This window comes from Lepidochelys kempii, chromosome 17, assembly GCF_965140265.1.
Source record: "Lepidochelys kempii isolate rLepKem1 chromosome 17, rLepKem1.hap2, whole genome shotgun sequence".
Taxonomy (NCBI): Eukaryota; Metazoa; Chordata; order Testudines; family Cheloniidae; genus Lepidochelys; species Lepidochelys kempii.
This window is the reverse complement of record NC_133272.1, coordinates 13,792,033-13,806,413: the sequence shown is the minus strand read 5'-3', so window position 1 is coordinate 13,806,413 and position 14,381 is coordinate 13,792,033. Positions and strand designations below refer to the sequence as shown.

At 40.0% G+C, this 14,381-nt stretch overlaps 1 protein-coding gene across 3 annotated transcripts in view; it reads left to right on the top strand.

Moving 5' to 3' along the window:
* The window catches only part of GALNT17 (polypeptide N-acetylgalactosaminyltransferase 17), a 288,971-nt gene that overhangs the window by 159,412 nt on the left and 115,178 nt on the right, over positions 1–14,381 (top strand). Inside the window, exon 1 of one of the 3 annotated variants that reach the window (XM_073315117.1) lies at positions 11,831–11,917. The exons of the other annotated variants lie outside the window; for them this stretch is intronic. The gene's annotated coding sequence lies outside the window, so the exon portion shown is untranslated. Of the gene's footprint in view, positions 1–11,830; positions 11,918–14,381 lie in introns of those variants that run through there. 3 annotated transcript variants of the gene reach the window in all.

Here is a 14,381-nt window from a genome sequence, read left to right as displayed (position 1 = left end):
TGAATAGGGTTCCCTGTTTGGGTGGTGTAATAACATCAGAGCGAAGATGTGATGAAGAAATCAAAAGAAGGATGCAGTGAGGAAAAAAATGTATTTTACAACTTCCAAAGACTTCCAGAGCTAAAGCTGCACATCGACACTAGATTGCTGAAGTGCTACAGATGGTCCACTCTGCTGTACTGATGTGAGAGCTGGACACTTAAAAAGTAAATGCTGTATGTCATAGAATGACATGACCTGCTCTTTGTGGAACTGTGCTGACTGAACTAGTATAATGGATTCAAAGAAACATGGCCTGCTTGCCATGTATAATGCATGAGGCTCATTTTGTGACTGTGTACAAGGCATCTTTGTCACTTCTGAACTAAGTCTCTCGGGCCCTGATGCAGTGAGCCAGAGAGACTGTCAGGTATCCCATAAACAGCTTGTCAAAGCTGTATTCCACACCACCAGCATAACAGGAGTCACAAATGAAACAGGCAGAACATTTTACTTCCATGATAGTAGACTGGCTACACAACACACTTTCGCAATGCACCAGCGAAGACTAGTATTTCTGCCTTTTTTGCTCCCATGGTACTAAAGGCATCCTACCTGGTAGGAGACAGATTTAAGAAGTTCAGCAAAGCAAAGTGAGTTTTCATTTATTTCATTCAAATGAAAAGCAGTGAGCACTGCCACAACCCCATTTGCTAAGAATGGAGGAAAATCTTATGCTGTGGTGCTATCTCCCTATAAAACATCATTCCCCAAGGAAGCGCTGAAATAGTTCTTTCCAATTTGTTGGCCTTGATCTTGGACCCTGCTAAGAGGTCCGAAAAGCATAGATAATTGACAGAACTTGCCCAAAATCAATTAGACCTAGGTGCCTAATTCACTTTTGAGTTCCCAAGAAGCAGAATTTATTTTTTTTTAATAACAATTATACTTTAAAATCAAGCATCTTGATTTTCTTATCGAGAGCAGTATATTCTAGAGCCACACGAGAGATCCCTCTTTGATGCATAGTGCTGCATGCTCAGGTACGGAGTGTGCAGCCTCTGAAACGAGAGAGGTCCGATTCTGATTGCAGTTATATGGGAATATAGCTGGAGGAAGAAATTTGAAATCAGTAGCGTCTGGGTTTGCACTGGTATAACTTGAGATCAGAATCTGGCTGAAGGTTGCTTTGTCACACTGGCACAGCACAAAGTGTCCTTAAAGATGCCCGAAAAGGGCACCTGAGGATACTCCCAGCAAGGGGAGAACCGGGGTGGCATAAAACTGGTGTAGAAGATGTATCAGGGCTTGCTGCGTTAAGCGGAGACAGATCTGTGTTATGAGGGGAGACCAGAGAATGGTGCACTCCACCGATCATTGTCAAGCAGAATGGACCATGAAGGACTTTTCTACTTGTAAGTCGGAGCAGCCATATGGCTGCTTTAATTTGTTCCAGATGTCAATTCAGCACCAACCCCTCACAGCCAGAGCAGGATCATGGGGAAGCATAATGCCTTGATCCCCTCATAGCGCCATGGAGGGAAAAAAATGAAAGAATTGCACGTGACAAATGCTATTACCATCACTTAACACACATCTGGAAGGGAGTCAGCTCTACAGTAGGAAGAGCAGTATGACAACCAGAATAGAATAGAAGGTGGCTTAAAGATAATAGCTAGTTCTTAAGCAGTGCTTTTCCATCCATAAATTCAAAGAGCTTTACAAAAGGAGATTCATTATCCCCATTTTACAGATGGGGAAACTGAAGCATAGATAATTGACAGAACTTGCCCAAAATCAATTAGACCTAGGTGCCTAATTCACTTTTGAAAATGGAACCTACGCTCCATTGAACATTTTTTTCCCCCTCAATAATAAATTAAGGCATATTTCAGAGTAAAAATATTTTTTGCTGTAAACACTCCATTTGTTTCTGGGCTTACAAGCAGTTTTTTTCTTTTTGCTGTACAGAGTTCCCAAGAAGCAGAATTTATTTTTTTTTAATAACAATTATACTTTAAAATCAAGCATCTTGATTTTCTTATCGAGAGCAGTATATTCTAGAGCCACACGAGAGATCCCTCTTTGATGCATAGTGCTGCATGCTCAGGTACGGAGTGTGCAGCCTCTGAAACGAGAGAGGGGGAAAGAAATTAGGCAGTGAGCTTGAAAATGTACTTTGACAACAGCAAGGAAAGCTAAACTCTCTCAGCATGCATCAGAAAAGTTGCTATTGGGGAAAAAGGTGCTGAGCAATCTCCGCTCACATTAACTTAAATGGATTTTTAGCTGCTCAGCAGCTCAGATGAGGGGATCATCATCTTGCAGGCTCAGGCCCATAGGTACTGTACTTTCCTGTTCTTTATTGCTGAGGCTTTCTTTTCCCGATGAAATCTTGAGATGGATTGTGAATTATTCACCATATGCTTCCCATGTGGATGTCAAGTCCGGATTCATTTCCCCCTTGCCTTAGGGCACCTGAGAAATAGAACAAGGGCCTATCTCAAACCGCATTACCATATTCTTCCTGCTTTTGCTCACAAGCTTTGTAAGGTTTGTGTTGTGAATGTATTGATTTCCCTTCCTCCTGCCACTATTGCTCCTGGACCTGGGCAGTCAGTACTTTCCATGGCCCCATATGTAGGGCAGAGCTGGCTTTTAATTAAAAACTAAAAACGGGAACTATTTCATGCCCCCCAAAAAGGAGGAAATTTCAAAGGGGGGAGAATAGTGAAAGGAAGGGGATTCTATCTGAGAAATCAAAAGTAACTTCATATAAAGTAAATTTTGTATTTTATTAATCACCACTAGTATGACAAAGTTTTTTGGGCAGCAAAGTTCATCCAATGCATTGCATAATGAAAATGACATTTAAATAATTGAGTCGGGGTGAATCTCTTGGGCTCTTGGTCACCCCAACAATAAAATTCAACTTTCCTCCCCCCCCACAACTTGCCTCCCCCCCACAACGTCACAGAATTTGCAGATCGCTGAAGAAAGATAACTAACAAATAATCCCAGTGGAAGAGACATTCAGAGATTATAGAGATTTTTTTTTAGATGAGATATGAAAAAGCAATAGAGAGTCATTAAGATGGAGAAATGCCGGAATACTTGTCTAGATGGCAAGGGAGAAGGTTCTCCCTTTAATGTGAGCAGTATATAGGGAAGCTTTATTTTGCATTTTGGTACAGCTCTGCCTTGGTGGGCAGGATAGAAATACACTGTCCTGTCTGGATCTCTGTAGTCCAAATCCTGACGTTGTTACTCATGGATCTGCCCTCATTGGGGATATTGCCACAAACCCAGCGCACATGTGAACCCCATAAGAGACTGACTCTGCTAGGAAGGACTGCAGGAAGACTGAGATGTTAACAGCTTTCTGGGTGTGATCGTAGCCAGGACAAAGAGAAGCCAGTAATGTATGATCAGTCTGTTGACTTGAACTTGGGGCTGTAGAAGCCCTTTTGCTTATGCTCTTTAGACTGGGCCTCCACACCTACCTCTCCTCTCAGCACAGTTCAAAACATTGGGCCAGACTTTACCCTTGGCATAAGCAAGTGCAATTCCATTGACTTCAGTATATTTAATGCCTATTAGCATTAACAGTCACACGGTAACTGCGCAGAGAATCTGTGCGCTTCAGAATGAGCCATGGTGATTTTGTTGCAGGAATAATGACCTTGGGTTACAACTCCCAGCTCTGTTCTGTAGGATAGGTCTCCCTCCGCCTTCTCTCCTCAACTTGAAACACCAGTGATCCAGGAGCCGTACTGTTTCCGTCTGGTTTGCCTTGTTCCCAACACATTCCTCTGTACTTTTTATTTCTCTTTACAAAAAGGGGGTCATGTCACAACCAGAACAAAGGGGATCATTTCACAACCGCTTTCCCAAATGGTCAGTAAAATCATTTCCACAACAGAAGACTGAGGAACCTCTGGGTCTCTTTAGTTCCTGGCATCTTCAATGCTTTCCCTGAAGACTGACCCGCTAGTTCACCAATATTACTGGAGAAGATGGTTTGGGGGCAGGGGAAAGTTGTGTACATGTTGTTTCAGTTTTTCATGCATAGTGCCCCAAACAAAAAAGTTCCATCGATAAATTAAATCTGAGATCTGTTCAGTCCTATTATTATGATTGTTATTTGAAGGTTTTTAAGTTAACCAAGCACATGTTATGTGCTTCCAACATATGGCTTTAGTAAATAATTGCCCTATTTATATCCCTGGAGTTTTGTAAAGCATCTGCTCTAAGGGGAGAGTGGCAAGCATTAAATCTTTGGTCACACAAATGTAGTGTACTGTACATATTTGCTAAGAACACAGATGTGATTTCTAGGTCAAATGTCTGGAGCAAACAGTTTTATTTAGTGATTTTTTAATATATATTCATGTGTATACTAAATACCTTTCTGCTTATGATAAGACATAAACCTGATTTGCTCTTAGATAAACCTAGGCAATTCACAGTGCAGTCAATGGGAATTATGGGCCAGGTTTTCAGAAGAGCAGAGAAACTGGCCATAAGCATCCCAGTGGGAGCTACTAGGCATTGAGCATCTTTGAAAATATGGCCCTGGTTTAGGTGCCTTAGTGCAGCTAAGATCTTCTGAAAATCTGGCCACAGTGAGAGGTAGTAAACTCTTGGAAATCTGGTCCCAGATGTCCACTGAGGCATAGACCAAGCCATTAATTTGTAAGAAGGCTTTTAGATAACTAATGCTCTTTAGTTATTCCCAACATTTTGCTCCACATGCAGTGCTGTTGCCATCAACTCAGATGTCAAGTAGCAATGATCTGATTGAAATAGAACGGCAATTCTCAAGTGTGGAAGTATAACATTGTATAGCCTTGTATAAGGGGACATGCTGGATACATTGTATACGAGAGGGCATGCCAAAACATGTTACCAAGTATCTGAGGGAGCACACCTAGGGACAGTTAGCGTTTGAATGGAGAAGCAATTAAGATAGAGCCAGCACGTCTAAGAAGCAGGCATCAGAATGGAAGGTGTGAAGGGCAATTAGTTAAGTTAACTGGAAGCTGTTAAAGGAGATTGTTAAGGGTGGCAGGTAATTGAAGATACGTGACTGGTCTCAGGGATCTCGAAGGGTGGTGACTAAAATCTTTTTCTTCTTTTGTCTGTAACTTCTCTGTAACTTGTTCTCCAGCAAGCTTTATAAATTAAGAGACACAAGCCCCACTCGGGGGGCTCACTTCTAAATGTATTAGCAGAGCAGCTTTGCTAATAAAACAGAGTGGTCTGATAAATTGTGAGTCTGAGTCAAACTTTGACATAAGAAAAGTAACAAAAAAATCAGAGCGAAGACTGCCTGTGCATCCTAAACTCACCTGATTGGTGCTGAGCAGAGCTGGTTGAAATTTTACCAAATTTTAATTTTTTCAGCTACCTTTTTTGTTGAAACTTCATATTTCAACCACAACAAAGGGATTGCTTTTTTCTAAAAAATTCCCCCCAAAATTAATTCTGTTTTCTGATCAGCCCTAGATCTGGTTGGAAAAAGGTAAAAAAGACAACATTTTGACACAATTTTATATTTCTTGAGGGGGAAACACAACAAGAATGGAATTTCCATGAAAATGTTCATGGAAAATGTTCCCCCCTTTTTGATCTAGTGATGAATGACTGGAGTAGGAGCTAAGGGCACTGAAAACATTACGGGACTGTGTCCTTATTCCCTCCCCGGAGTGTAGAGGTCATCCCCTGAAGGGACTGGTCTTAGGTCTTGTTCACTGTGCAGTATTATACTCAATAGCTCAGCATAGTGAGTGAGTTAGGCTGAGGTTTACACAGGAATATAAGGAAGTTAGGTGTTCAAATCCCATTGAAAATAAGCACTTATCTCCCTCGGGCTCATTTATCTTCAATTTCACTTTTATGGCATTGCGGTAGACCCTCACTTTATTCCAGGGCGGTTGGAGAACTTCCTTTAAAAAGCTGGCAGTTGTTGGTTTCTTTTCTGTGGTTGCACCCCAGAAATACAGATGTAGCATCCCATCTTACTAATTAAATTTTACAACTCATTAGACCGGAGTCTACTTGGGCCTTTTTGTTTTTGACACCAGTTGGCGTTGGGGAAGAGTGGCAATAGGAGAGAGAATTAGCTGATAGCAGTAATTTTCCATAAAATTTTTTTAATCATTTTGCATATTTCCTGAGTGTATACAGTGCAGAACAGAATGTTAGGATGTTATTTTCTGAAGAAGCAAGTTCCATTGTTACTGCTTGAAGCCCTTAGGTATATCATATACATAATTTACCAGTGGAAGGCTCTTCAGCTATGCGCTAGTATTATAAATCATAGTCTGAGTTCCTTCTTGCCGTTGTCCTTTGGTCGATGGTAGCATCTCGTCTCCGTTTAAGATGTTGCTTTTTAAAAAAGCATCTGATATCCCAAAGCACACTCTTCTCTTTTATATATGTGGTTTAAAAATGCTAAACCAATTTAAAATGAAGACTGCAACTTTGTGTCAAGGTTCAGCCCAGGGTCAGTTTTTATGGCCAAGTCATAGAGCCTCTGAAGTTTGGGGCTCATGATGAAAATGTTGACACTGTGTGCCTTGATAATACAGAAAATAACCTTTATTGTCTTAACAGTGCCTGTAAACTAGGCCCATATATAACAAACATTCGTATCATAAATCCTCATTCGCCCCATGGGTTCTAAATCTCCATGGAACCAAACAGTGGACTTAAAAAAATCCTGCTTCCAGGTCCAGCCAGTAGAGTATGGCAAACAGCTCAGAAAAGTACACAGAAGATAGAATCAAGTAACCTAATAACATTGATTTAAAAGCTTCTAAACCTGCAGGGGAATTCAATGGCAACAAAAGATTCATCCTGTTCCTTGAAGTGATGAAAGGAAATGATCAATCACCTTTATCCGTCTTCCCTTTTTTTTTCCTAACCTGAGGGAAGGAACAGCTTTCTTTGACTATCAAATTAATCTTCTTTTAAAAGGTTCATTACTGAGTGTTGTGGGTTTTTCTTTTTCTGTTTTTGCAAGGAGTGCATCTCTTGTTACCCAGCCAGCCTGATCTTATTTCAGAACCTTGTAGCCTTTATTTACATTTAGAAGTTCCCAGTGCTGTTTAAACACTGGGAAGTCCGTCTGCTCTGTTTGCCCTGATTACATCTAGCACTATAGCTGCAGCAGTGCCAAGCTCTAGTGTAGACAGGGTAAACCAAGTTTTTAATGGCACAAAAGGCAGTTAGGCACCCATCTCCCGTGGATTTTCAGTGAGATTTAGTACAGAAAGTGTCAACTCACCAGATTCCTCTCAGCAGTTGTGTAAGTCTGAGGTAATATCAGCATTGAAGCCAATATCTCTTCTAGATCTGTGTTAAGATCTTGTGACAAGCATGGGACTATTCCAGACAGGCTTTATCTCCAGGCATATACCATAGCTGGCCACAAGCTGAGTGTTGTGTATGGGCTTATGACATCCTGTTGCCACTTAGCGTTATCTATCGTGTGTGTTTGTAACATGTTTGTAAATAGTGTGTCATATTTTCACCCCAAACTCATGTTATGCCTTGTCCACATAGGTGATAAGTCTACCACTACTGACAGCTAATGGAGTTACTCCTTTATGTTAAGTGGTGGAGGTCTGTGCTTTGGTACTGAAGGCCCAGATTTCAAAACCTGATGATGATCTGTGATGGGTCATCACACAGTCACCACAAAAATCCCAACAAATATCAGCATCTGCTTCTTTCCACCAGCAGTCAGGATTCATTTGTGTATAATTTGCCAAGCCTGACAGTATACAAAAAACATACATCTGCCAGAAGTACAGATGAAGTCAACAGGGAATTGTTTCAGCCATCCAGTCAGTTTTCTGGAAGAGAAGAAAATCCTTGTTTGTTTCTTGACAATGGCGTATAGGGACTTCAGTACTGCTATTTATTTTACATGGAAGGTACTCATATACTACATCAGTGTCAAACTGATAGGTAGACAGGTAGATGTGATGACACAGACATTTTGTATTTGGAAGCAGATCAAATAAAACCTTGCTGAACTGTCTTGGGAAACACCTGAATGTAGATTTGTGTTTCTTCAGTATCCCCATTTTTCTTGCTTTTGAATACCGTCTATAAAAATTAAGTTACATCTATGGTTGTAAATCCATTGTTTTGGTGTTGCTGTTGGCACTTGCCTCTACATAGATGGATCATGATTATTTTGCCTCATTCAAAGAGCCCCTGATGAAAAAGAGGTGAGCCACGGGACAGTTTGAATCAAATGTTAACATTTATGCCTGTTCAGGATAAAACAAAACAAAGCACTATTTGTGCCTGCTCCTTCTGATAGCTCACTAGAGGGGACCCAGACTGAAAGAATACCAGAGTGAAATCACTGTATGACAACGCAGCTGCAGTTCAGAAACAATAGGATAAATCAGCTGCATTCGAGGCTTTACTGATTTCGTTCTTTTGGTGACTCTGGTTCTAGGACCATCATTCTCAGTGTGGGATGGGCAGAGTGACAGAGACACCTTCTTTGGCCATGATGGAGTCAGGTGGATGAGAGAGTTTTCCAAAGCAAACCCAAAGCTCCTCTAATTCCAGCCTCCCTATGTTTTTAAATAGGAATGAGCTGGTGAATGTATTGAATATAAATTCTCTAGGCAGCAAGGACTTAATCTAATCCAAACCTACACCCTACTAGGAACTGAAAGTTAGAAGCCCTGCTTTAGGAGCAGCAGAAAACAGCGTTCTTCTGTGTGGTTCATGACTCTCATAAAGGATCTGTGCAAAACTTTACCTCTAAGTGAGTTAGGAGCCTACATTCCACTGAAAGTCAACATCCTGCCTCAGCTGTAGAAAATTTTTACATTCCAGTAAGAGTTCAGTACTCATTGTTTATATTGTTTGAAGTAGGTGCTTAATAAAAGTATAGGGAATAATGCTGCAGCTATTGTTTTTAATATGTTCCTTATAAGGTGATGGGCCAAATGCTGATCTCTCTTTTGCTGGTGTAAGTTCAGAGTAACTCCATTGTTGGTAATGGAGGTTCTCTGCATTTATGTAACTGAGATCAGGATTTGGTAGGATAGGTTTCTGCTTTAATGAAAACATTATGCCATTAGTGGTGGTGGAGGCATCTGCTTCAGATATGGGGGGCTCAGTTTTCAAATGTGGATATACCTATATAAGATGTTGAAATCTGGTATTTAACAAGTGAAATCTTGTCCCCGATTGAAACCAATGGCAAAACTCCCATGGACTTCAGTGTGGTCAAGATTTCACCATAGGTATCTTAATATACACTTAGGCACCTAAAATGGGCATTTGCACTCATAAGCGCTGACTTTAACATCCAAATGCAAAGTTTTGTTGTCCCATTTTCATGTCTGTATCTGACAATTGGGACTCCTGGATCAATTCTCCGCATCGACTGGCAGAGAAATGTACCTGATCATTTTCAAACAACCTCGCAAAGATCAAATCCACACAACCTTCAAGTGTGGGAGTATTTGAGTTCTTGGATTTGGTTCAGCTCATTATAAAGAGAAAGGCAGCCACAAAGTTTGGAAAAGCTGGTATCTAGATATAAACTTTTTTATAGTTCAGAGATGTTCAGGTTTGGGATTTTGGTTTGGACCTATTTCTGCTCTCAAGAAACATTTGTATAATGGGTGTCAACAACTGAATTTAAACCTAGTCAACAATTCTAGTTAACCACTGGGAAAGTAGCTAAAACTTTCTGCCTCATCTGTGAACTGCCAGTGCCTGAACAGAATATCTGCCTAAACTTATAAACACCAGTAAGAGTAATACAAACAAACAGAAGGATTTAAGAGCTTGTATACAAGAACTACTACTAAATTCACACCGTCCTGGGTGTAAAAAGGTCAGTGTTACAGAGTTGCAATTTTTCCATTAAGGAAATATTTGTTGTTGCACTTTTATTTATTTTGAAATAGCAGGATTAGAATTTGGTTTAGACTACTGGTTCTGTGGCGTCAAGAGGAAATGGGGTAGAAGAGTGTGATTACATGATTAGTGACCTACTGCCAAGTCTACTGTGAATGCGTAATTAGGTAATCTTACAAAAATAGAAAAGTATTTAGAAATGTTGTCACCCTTTTTAGCCTACTCTGAGGAGGAGGGATCCTAGCCAGCAAGCCAGAATCTTGAGCCAGATTCTGTGAATATTAAGTGCATTCTGAATAATTAATAGGCAGTATACAATGTAGTGTGTTAACTTTGCCTTACTAAAAAGTTAAAAGAAGTTTTTCTACTTAAATCAAAATCATCTAAACCAAATACCAAATATAGGTTGAAACAAATGTGCACGCACATGCTAGGTGTAAAAAACAGCCCTATTTTAACATATAAGGCACAGGAAATTTGATTGGAATAGGAAAAGCTGCTGTGTAGAATAACACAAAAGGGTAGCCACAGGCCTCTTACTTTGGCTTAAGTTTCCTTTTGCCTTGAAATATTTCTACTGTGTGTCCACTTGTCCCCATGGGAACCAAAAGCCTTCTTGCTATTTCCTGTTAAATTAAATTAATGGGAAAAACATTTGAGATCCTCTGAATGCCAGTTGAATACCACAGTGTTTGGACCCTTGCAGCTTTTCTGTTTGGTTGAATAGCATCACTGGAGGATTCTGACACACAAGAAAAAGTAGCGATATTTGCATTATAACTCTGAGTTATAATTTGTATGTGGTCCTGGGAGGTGATGTGCTCGTAGGGTTGGACTGTGAGTCCAGAGATGCGGGTTCAAGTCCTGGCTGCAGGGACAGTTTACTGCTATTAACTACTGAACTCCAATTGTTAATGCAGAGAAAGGCCTCCTTTTCTTTGAATGCATTGGGCACCCTAAAAGCTAGCTCTTTATTTGGGATATTGCAATGAGTCATTTTTCTAAGTAAAAGGAAAATTGAAAAGTAAATAACAGCACAAGTGATAAATTCCAGCCCAGTTTTTGTTTTATTAGGTTATTGCTGTCTTTAGATCTTTGTTAATTATACATCTACCAGTTCTGCTTAGAATCCTCCTTCAGAGTGTCTGATTCTGTCTCTGTGCTTGAGCTCTACCAGAGAAAGTTGTGATTTTCCCTTGGGCTAGGATGAATGTAGCAGAAAGAAGCCACCTGGGAAAGAGCAAAGATTGGAATTCCTCTAGTTTCAAAGAGCAGTGAACAGTTATGAGAGGAGAGCCGATGGTTTGGCAATTTTACTGACTGGACCAAGTTTCCAGGAACACTTATAATCTTATCCGTGTCCTGTTACTGTTCACAACTTTCATGAGTGCCATGAAGTGGCTCCAGATCAAATAGCCCCAGTAACAGACATCCATTGGCACGAGCTACTGCAGCTGCATAATAATGATGCTGTTAATGTATACCATGGACACAAGTGTTATTTCACACAGAAGAAATAATTAAGGCAAAGGTAATGATAGTTGCATTATGTCACCAAAGCTTCTGTTTGTTTTAATTTTATTTTTAATCGCAGAGAAAACTGGGGGTGGTGGGGTGAGGGAAAGCAGGAATGGTCTGTTGCTTTGCCATATATAACAAATGAAGAGACTATCATCAGAAAGAGGAAAGCACCCTATACATCCTACAGGAGTGTAGGAATAATTAGGTAAATCCTAATGTGCTTAGATTAATGTCGCAATATGAAAAATAAAGGTAATAAGGGACATAGGATCATTCTGCTGTAAAATCCTATTTTTACTTTGCTCTTGCTACAGTCTAGACCTTATCCTGATATATGCATCATCACATCTGTCTGATAGTTCACATTCTTTTGTTTTAATCCTTCTCTTCCTACATTAGCTCTGCAGCACTCATTATGCAGATTACTGTATTGATTGGAGACCCTCTGGATCCAAATTTAGGGTCTGATCCCGCTGGCTTCAATGGGACTCTTCGCATGAATAAAGTTACATGTGTAAGTGTTTGCAGGACTGGGGTTTTTTTGTTTGGCAGTCTAAAAAAAGCTTTACAAAACTTCATTTGAATGGAAGTGGTTTCGTGATTAATTGCAATGAACTGTTTTGTTTAATTTGAATATTCCCTTGTAGACTTTGAAGCTAAACTCTGCAGTACTGTGCTAGGACATGAGAATGACCAGAAACAGGCCAGTGTAAGTTAATCATACAAGCTGCGGCTTAAATTCAGGAAAGCATTTAAACATGTGCTTAACATTAAGCATGTGATTTCTCCCATTTATGTCAATAGAGCTATTCATGTGCTTAATGTTAAGCCTATGCTTTGCTGAATCAGTACCTGAATGAAGAGCAGATGTAAATAAATATCTATACAGTTAAAAATAAATTCAGCATTTAAAATCATCACACTTTAGACCTTATTTTAATTAACACAATTCATTTTAAAGTAGGAATGTCATTGCAAGATCAGGACCCAAATTTGTCAAATTGTTCACTACTCTTTATTTGCTTACATCTAGGTATTAATGAAAATAAAGAGCCTTTTGGGGTTAAATACAGTGAGCAGCTTTAAAATTGGCTATTGACTAAAATAAGGATCCATACCTCATTTGTGGTGTTTACAATAATTCATGATGCTAAGAACAGAGTACCACAAATTCCATAAATGATGTAAATTGTGTTAAGAGCATTACATGATTGGCTTTTAAGACTCTCACTCTATATGATTTGTAATTTGACAATATCCCATCTTTATTTTCTAGACCAACTTCTAAAGACATATATCAAACCAATCAGTGTGCTTTTTAGACTGTTACCAGAAACACATTTTTTTCTTTTGATCTGGCGACCCTAATTACTAGAATTAATTTTTTAGTCATATCCTACAATCCTGGATTTGGCCCCTCTAGTTTTAAACTGTCAAATTCTTGCTCTTTATTTCAAACAAATATGGTAATATTAAGAAATGAATAAAGAAGTTTCTTCAGAATAAATTCATATGGTTAATGTACCCATACAAAGTGCCTGGTTTATGTATTGTTTGTATTATCATAGCACCTATGAGCCTTACTCGTGGACTAGGATTCTATTGTGTTAGGTTCTGTACAGAGTTTTGTACGGGTCCTACTTCAATTGCCCCTTCAGTTTCAGTGCGATATGTTTTTGCTATTCACTCTCTGCATTGCTGTCTGTGGTGTTGTGTGCTGTTAAACAGCAGCTGCTTTCCACTCCGAGAAAGTGCTGCATTTCAGCAGTGGGTGAAGTTATTACAGACCTTGCACCCGCTGAGTCAAATCTTCCCGAGTTCCTCCTCAGTCCTTACTCGGATAAAACTCGTGTTACGGTCAGCAAACATTTGGCCTCATTAAAGACTGAACAAAAACAGACTGAAAGTGCTTTTGAGCCTTTTGGCAAGAAAGGCACTATATAAATAGTGGACATAATTCTCATTCCAGGCAATATCTGGCAGTGATTTCTACCATGACTTCTTTTCTCCAACTGTTAACTTTGTCCAAGCAGGAACCTACTGCAAAAAAATTACAAAATAGAATTTAAACCAAATTTCCCCCCCGCCACAGAGAATCAGGAGTAAGTCAGGACTAGAATTTTGGAGTGTGTGTTAACAATATGAATTGGAATCAAAGACAAACCCATCATTTGATTAGACAATCTCTAATTCATCTTAGGTTTGCAGGACTCCTCAGATGATCCTCTGATAAAGGCTTCCCTTTCTAATCAGAACAACTTCTCCTTTTGTACGAGTTCAAACACTTACATCCACCCCCTTCAGTTTTTTCTAGGCTGTGGATTCACTCACAAAGTCTTGAGTTGTTTAAAGCCTGCAGCATGCTGGAGTGCTGCCAGGGCAAACTGCAGATTCTCTGTGCCAAGGAATCTGGTATTGCTTAAGTTTTAGGCAAAGTACAAATAAAAGATTCAGTCCTTTGGCCATGAATGTATTGTAGTGTGAGACAAAGGATCTGTTAGCAAAACACAAATGGTAAAGCACTTAGGGTTCCCTTTGTAAAACTTTAATCCTTCTTTTGCTGTAAGAAAATATGAATCACTCCCCACTCTGCTCCCTTCAGCAGTTCTTTGTTCCTAATGGCAGGACTAGGAAACCACAATGTTCAAGCCAGGGACTGAGCCATCACACCATGTGTGCCCTTCCTAAAAACTAATCACATTGGGAACCACAAAAGTCTTCACTGTCCCTTCACTTTTCATTTCCAGCCACCGTTCCTCCTTAGAAAGAAAGACAGTGTCACATTTCAGGACAACAGCACCTGTATTTCCCCTCCGTGATCTAGCAAAGGCACCCACTCTCAGTCTTCTAGCTCCCCAGGAGCTGCCTCTCTTGGGTGGAGACCTGCATCTCACTCCCTTCTGAGTGGTATTTCCAGGCTGCACAGTTCCCTACCTTCACTGTGGTGTTCTGGGCAGAGACAGGCTGCCCAAGCACAC